This window comes from Eriocheir sinensis, chromosome 13, assembly GCF_024679095.1.
Source record: "Eriocheir sinensis breed Jianghai 21 chromosome 13, ASM2467909v1, whole genome shotgun sequence".
Lineage (NCBI taxonomy): Eukaryota > Metazoa > Arthropoda > Malacostraca > Decapoda > Varunidae > Eriocheir > Eriocheir sinensis.
This window is the reverse complement of record NC_066521.1, coordinates 5,526,190-5,533,741: the sequence shown is the minus strand read 5'-3', so window position 1 is coordinate 5,533,741 and position 7,552 is coordinate 5,526,190. Positions and strand designations below refer to the sequence as shown.

At 43.8% G+C, this 7,552-nt stretch overlaps 1 protein-coding gene across 4 annotated transcripts in view; it reads left to right on the top strand.

Annotated features, from left to right (window-relative positions):
* The window catches only part of LOC126997912 (hornerin-like), a 118,564-nt gene that overhangs the window by 51,237 nt on the left and 59,775 nt on the right, over window positions 1–7,552 (top strand). The window lies entirely within an intron of this gene.

Here is a 7,552-nt window from a genome sequence, read left to right as displayed (position 1 = left end):
GTGTGTGTGTGTGTGTGTGTGTGTGTGTGTGTGTGTGTGTGTGTGTGTTTGTGACCTTGGTGCTCTGTTAAGGCAAGCAGACAGGTATGTGTGTGCGTGTAAGTGTGCGTGCGTGCGTGCGTGTGTGTGTGTGTGTGTGTGTGTGTGTGTGTGTGTGTGTGTGTTTCTCTTACATGGTTTTCATTCGTTTTAACTAATGGTGAATATCTGTCAGTATGTTTGTCTATTTGTCTATCTCTATCTCTATCTATCTACCTACCTGTCTGTCTGTCTGTCTATCTATTTATCTACCTACCTGTCTGTCTGTCTGTCTGTCTACCTGTCAGTCTCCGTGTCTTTCTAACCTCTCTCTCTCTCTCTCTCTCTCTCTCTCTCTCTCTCTCTCTCTCTCTCTCTCTCTCTGTGTATCTATCTATCTACCTGTTTGCCTGTCTACCTGTCAGTCTCCGTGTCTCTCTAACCTTTCGTCCAGCGCCTTTTTGCAGCGCGTGGAGGACCGGCGCAACACTCTCTAACCTTAGCTCGGAGAAACGAGCGACAGAAAAGACGGAGTGGCGGTATGTTAATATGACGCTGCTCCGGCCAGTTTTTTTTCTTCTCTCGTCTGTGGTCTATAATTCTGAGGCTACTGGACCGGCAGGGGAATAAAAGAGGCCCAGTGGCAGATAGAGTTGGATAGATACAGTGATAGATATTTAGATAGACAGAAAGATAGACAGACAGACAAGCTTATATAAAATGAGCGGTCACATTCTTAAATATTTCGGCTCCCAAGCACATACATTCGACAAGATTTTCGTAGGAGTTGTAGGGGGCTATATAGAGGGATAGACGTATGTAGATAGATAAATAAATAAATAGATAGATAAATAGACAGATACATAAACAGTGTATATATTCTTAAACATTTCGGCGTCCAAGCACACACATTTAATTAACAAGGCATTCCTAGGAGTTTGGGAGTGGGGGGCATTTCCAGGGATAGTTTTATGAGCCTGGTGGAAGATGGATAGATAGATAGAAACACGCATAAACAGAGAGACCATATTTCGGACCATATTTCGGAGTCCAAGCACACACACTTGGCAAGGCTTTCGTAGGAGTTGTGTGGAGCATTTTCAGGGTTAGTTTTACGGGTCTGGTGGTAGATAGATACATAAACAGTGAGACCATATTCTTAATTAAACACTTCGGCGTCCAAGCACATACATTTAACAAGTGTTTCGTAGGAGTTGTGAGGGGCATTTTCAGGGATAGTTTGATGAGCCTGGCGGTAGTTCGACGAAGCCTCTGTATACCTTGAACGTGAAAAAACACTCCTGAGAACACGTTTAACTTCTTTTTAGGTTTTTAGAAATAAACAGTTGATGTGACAGCTGGCAGCGTCTGACGATACTAACCTTCAACTGACTTACTGATTTGAGAGCACGTGATAATAAAAAATAAAATAAAATAATGGTGATAATGATGGATGAAAAACAATAATCAGAGGTAGTAATTGAAGATATTTATCATTGTATTCGTCTAGTTTCAAATATCAGATTGTGTTATTTATTAATTTTTTTACATTTCTTGATAGTTGAATATTCTCTCTCTCTCTCTCTCTCTCTCTCTCTCTCTCTCTCTCTCTCTCTCTCTCTCTCTCTCTCTCTCTCTCTCTCTCTCTCTCTCTCTCTCTCTCAATAACCCACTTCCACAAACACGTACACACTTATCTACCACACCCTCTCTTTACCTCCTCTTTCTCCTCCTCCTTCTCCTCCTCCTCCTTCTCCTCCTCCTCCTCCTCCTCCTCCTCCTCCTCCTCCTCGAACTGGTCTGCCTCAAAACAAGGTCAGCTCTTACTGCGGGTCAAGTTTGGGGGTCAAGACGTAACAGCAGGTCAGAGAAGAGAGTGGGAGAGGATGGGAGGAGGGGGTGAAGGGAAAGGGGAGGTGGAGGAGGAGGAAAGTAAGGAGGAAGGGGAGGGGGAGGAGAAAAATAAAGAGGAACGGGAGGAGGAGGAGGAGAGTAAAGAGGAAGGAGTGAAGGAGGAGGAGAAAAGTAAAGAGGAAAGGAGAAGGAAGAGGAGAGTAAGAGGAACGGGAGGAGGAAGGAGAATGTGGATTGGAAGAAGGGAGGGATGCAAAGGGAGAGGGAGAGGGGAAGGAAGGGAGAGAAGGAAGTAAGGAAGAGATGGGGGATTGGGAGAGGAGAAAGTTAAGGGAGAGAAAGAAGAGAGGATGAAGGGAAGGAAGACAAATGGAGCAGGATAGGAGAAGGAAAGGAAGAAGAAGAGGAGGAAGAGGAGGAGGAGGAGGGGGAGGGAAGAAAGGATAAAGTACCGTAAGGAAGCGAATTGGAGCAGAGAGGGAAAAAGAAGAGGAACAATAGGAAAAAGAAAGAGGGAGAGAGCAAAAGGAGGAGGAAAAGGAGGAGAGGAGAAAGGAAGGAACCGGAATTGGAGCAAGGAGAGAGGAAGATAGGAAGAAGGGAAAGAGAAGGAGGGGGAGGAAAAGAAGGAGGAGGAGGAGGAGGGAAGAGAGGGAGAAGGATGAGAGAAAGAAGGCAAAGAAAGGAATAGGAGGAGGGGAGACCAGAAGGGGAGAAGGAGAGCAGAAAGGATGCGAAGTGGGAGGAAGAGGGAAGGAAGGGAAGGAGTGGGAGGAAGGGGGAAGGGAGGGGGGGAGAAGGGTTGTGGAGGAAAGAATGTCCCCAATAAATCGTGTTCTGTGCAAATTATGTTGACTTTTATCGGTTGTTTCACCACGTTCATGTCTTTAAGTTTTCTTGACTCAGGATACAGTTACTAAAGAAAGGCTGGAGTGCTGGTTTCTTTTTTTCTTTCCTTCTTTCTCTTTTCTTATCGGGTTTTGTGTCTGTTTTTAGTATTTTTTTTATATTATTTTTCTTCTTTTCCTTTAGTTTACCTTTGATTTACTGCCTGACCAATTGAATATTTTGTTTTATATTTCTTTATTTTCTTTTTCTATTACGTTTTCTTGTGCATGACTTGTTTTACTTTATTTCTTCTTTCTTCTTTGTTTTTCTTCTTTCTTTTTTTCTTTTCTTCTTTTTCTTTTTCTTCTTCTTCTTCGTCTTCGTCTTCTTTTTTTCTTTTTCTTCTTCTTCTTCTTTCTTTCTTCTTCTTCTTCGTCTTCGTCTTCTTTTTCTTCTTCTTCTTCTTCTTCTTCTTCTTCTTCTTCTTCGTCTTCGTCTTCTTCTTTTTCTTCTTCTTCATCTTCTTCTTCATCTTCCTCTTCCTCCTCCCGTTCTTGTTCTTTGTCATCGTGTTATTGTTCTTCTTCTATTTCTTTTTCTTACTCCTCTTGTTCTTCTTGTTCTTGCTCTTCTTTTTCTATTCCTTCTTGTTCTTGTTCTTGTTCTTTACTCCCTTATCACGTAATCCAAGGCTTTATCTCATTTCCTTCTTACCTTTCCTTCCTATCATTTCCCTTTCTTCCCTCCTTATCTTTCTCCCTCCCTCCGTCCCTCCCTCCTTCCCTTCCCCTAAACCCAAACGCCCCAGGGGTAAGGGATGACCGGATGGGGGGAGAGGGGGAGAGAAAGGAGGGAGATAGGGAGGGGGGGGGAGGGAGGGGAAAGTCGTCTCTCTCCCTCTTCCTTTCACTTCTCGATATGGGAAGAGAGAGAGAGAGAGAGAGAGAGAGAGAGAGAGAGAGAGAGAGAGAGAGAGAGAGAGATGATCAGTTTATGCATGTTTTGATTTATGCCTCCTCCGCTTCCTCCTCCTCCACCTCCTCCTCCTCCTCCTCCTCCTCCTCCTCCTGTTTCTCCTCATCCCAAACTTCCCACCAGGAAATCCATTTACAACTTGTTTACCTCCTTTCCTCCTCCTCCTCCTCCTCCTCCTCCTCCTCCTTTCTTTCAATTCTTATTCCTACACTACTAAAACACCCTTCTCTCTCTCTCTCTCTCTCTCTCTCTCTCTCTCTCTCTCTCTCTCTCTCTCTCTCTCTCTCTTTTCTGCCGGCGGGTAACCACGAGCCTAAAGATTTATTATTTCAACGGCGCTCCTGTGTTTGGGGGAACGAATTGATGTTTTATGTCTCTCCTTTATGACGTTATATTATTATTATTATTATTATTATTATTATTATTATTATTATTATTATTATTATTATTATTATTATTATTATTATTGATGATTTCGTTTTTTACTTAAATTTTTACTTTTTTTCTGTTTTCGTGTAATTACTTCTTTTTTTCAATCGTGCTAGTTTTTTATTTTTGTATATAATTGAATTGTTTTTTGCTTTATGTCTGCCTTTTTATCTATTTATCTATCAATCTATCTATCAATCTATCTATCTGTCTATCTATATCTATCTATCTATCTTAGTTTCCTCCATTTTCTGTTTTCATTTTTCTCGCGTCTATATTTCAATTTCAATTATACTAATTCATCTCTGTATCAGCATCACGACTTGTTTTTGTTTTGTAATGCATTTTTCTCTTTTTTCCATATCAAATTTCAAGTGACTACTGGATTTTTCGTGTGTGTGTGTGTGTGTGTGTGTGTGGGTGGATCTGTGTGTGTGTGTGTGTGTGTGTGTGTGTGTGTGGGTGGGTGGGTGTGGGTGGATCTGTGTGTGTGTGTGTGTGTGTGTGTGTGTGTGGGTGGGTGGATCTGTGTGTGTGTGTGTGTGTGTGTGTGTGTGGGTGGTTGTGTGTGTGTGTGTGTGTGTGTGTGTACAAGGGGTGGTGCGTGGCGTTGTTAAGGGCGGCACCACACACACACACACACACACACACACACACGGAAGAGACGAGTGGGTGGGAACAAAGACTAGTGTACTGAGTGGGGGGAGGAGTGGGCGGTGGAATGAGTGGGAATTACGGGAGTCAGTAGGAGAAGGATGGAGTGGGCAAGGAGGGGAGTGGGTGGTGGAGTGGGAGTACATGAGAGGAGTGAGAGGGAGTAGTGACCAGATGGAGGAAGAGGGAAAGGGAAAGGGGAGTGTGGAAGCTTAAGGAAGAGGGGGGAGAGAGAGGGGAGTGAGGGTGGAAGGGTAGAGAAACATTCCAAAAAAGGGGAGAGAGGAAGGCCAGAGAGATGGGAGGGGAGGGGGAGTTTCTAAGGGAGGGGGGAGGGGGGCTGAAATTCCAAAGGGAGGGAGAAGGTAAGACGAGGGAGAGGGAGAGGTATGAGAGGGAGGGAAAAAGGGGGGGGGAGGGGATGAGGCTTGGGAGAGACAAACAGACAAACACAAGCAAACATCCCCCTTGTGTTTGGAGAGAGAGAGAGAGAGAGAGAGAGAGAGAGAGAGAGAGAGAGAGAGAGAGAGAGAGAGAGAGAGAGAGGAAGGGAGAAAGATTAGAAGGAATGGGGAAAGGTATATCCTCCTCCTTCTCCTCCTCCTCCTCCTCCTCCTCCTCCTCCTCCTCCTCCTCCTCCTACGTGCCCTGGAAAGGAGGGAGAATATTATGAAATGAGTCTTGCCCTCCCTCCTCCTCCTCCTCCTCCTCCTCCTCCTCTCCTCATCCATCAGACTTAAACGTGACCCAAACCATCCTGACCGTTTGCCCAAGGTCACGAATTCAGCCCATTATTAATACACAAGATAATTTTTTAAACATTTTTTGAGAATTTAAATGGAAGTGTATTGTGTTTTTATACTTTTTTTTTGGTGGGGGTGAGTGAACATGTGTGTGTGTGTGTGTGTGTGTGTGTGTGTGTGTGTGTGTGTGTGTGTGTGTGTGTGTGTTATATGTTAATTAGCGAGTAAATAGGCCTATACCCTTCCTGTGCCCTCTAAAACTTACCTTCCTTCCTTCCTTCCTTTCCTCCATTTCTCTTTCTTCCTTTATTTTTTCCTTCATACCCTCTTCAATCCTTCTGCTTGTATTATTGTAGTAGTTGTAGTAATAGTAGTAGTAATAGTAGTAGTAGTAGTAGTAAGAGGAGGACGAGGAGGAAGAAGGGGGAGGAAAATCTTATATTACAAAAGATAAAACAATAAAATAAAAATGATGCTGACATGATGATGATGATGGTGATGATGATGTCACTAACAGAAATGAGGAGCGGGCAGGTGACAGTGAGGGAGGAAGATGGAGGGATCGAGGAAGGGAAAAGGAGGAGGAGGAGTAGGAGGAGGAGGAGGAGGAGGAGGAGGAGGAGGAGGAAGAAGAGAACTACCCGACCGCAGGACGCTTTTCTGTGACCCTCGCTGTTTGACCCTTGACCCTTTCATCATTTCATTTTTCTCTCCCGCTTCTTACCTTTCCCTCCCTCCCCTCCCCCCCGTTTCCTTCTCTCTCTCTCTCTCTCTCTCTCTCTCTCTCTCTCTCTCTCTCTCTCTCTCTCTCTCTCTCTCTCTCTCTCTCTCTCTCTCTCTCTCACACACACACACACACACACACACACACACACACACACACACACACACACACACACACACACACACACACACACCTCGTTAAGTACAGTAAATAAAGCATCATTACCCCATAAACCGCTACACTTCCCCATAATTATAAGCAAATTAAGGGAGGAGAAGAGAGCTGAATGAGAGACGAGGGCAGAGGAGGGAGGAAGAGAGGCGGGAAGGAAGATGGAAAGAAGACAAAAAATAAAGAATAATGAAAAAAAAAACATAATAGGATGGAAATGGAAGGAGAGTAAGAAAAAAGGAGATGGAGGGAAAGGAAGAAAAATTAATGAGAGAGAGAGAGAGAGAGAGAGAGAGAGAGAGAGAGAGAGAGAGAGCATTGGGAAGATAGATGAAAAGGAAGAAGCAAAAGAGGAACAGAGATGATGTATTAACTCTAGATATGTATATTATTTGTTATTGTATGTTAAGCTTTAATTTGATATTTCACACTTTTTTGCAGTTTTGGTTTCGTATAATCAACCGCTCTCTGCTCATGTAGGAAAACGGTAACAAAAAGAACGAAATTGGGTGAAAAGCAAAGAAGAAATTGGGAGGAAAGATGAGAAGGAGAGGGGAAGGAAGTATAGGTGGTGAGGAAAGAACGAAATTGGATGGAAAAGCAAAGAAGAAATTGGAAGGAAAGATGAGAAGGAAAGGGGATGGAAGTATAGGTGGTGAGGAAAGAAGGGAAAAAGGAGGAAAGAGAAGAGGAGAAAAGAAAGCAAGACAAGACACATAGACAAAGGGAGAGGGAGATAAAAGGGAAAAGGGAGAACAGGAGAGAATATTTAGGGAGGAAAGAATGATGGGAAAGCAAGTGGAAGGGGAAGTGAATGGAAGGGAATGGAGAAGAAACCAAGCAAGGAGAAAAGACGAAGAGGACATAGGAGAGAGAAGACGAGAGGAAACAGGGGAGGAGAGAAGAGAAAAGAACATGTGGGAAGGAAAGAGAGATGGAAAGGTGAGGTGAAAAGGAAAGAGAAGATAGAAGAAAACAAGCAAAGAGGAAAGATGCAGATGCCAAGGGAGAGAGAATATGAGAGAGAGAAAGAGAGAGAGAAGAGAGAGAGAGAGAGAGAAAAGGAGAGAGAGAGAGAGAGAGAGAGAGAGAGAGAGAGAGAGAGAGAGAGAGAGAGAGAGAGAGAGAGAGAGAGAGAGAGAGAGAGAGGTAAGGA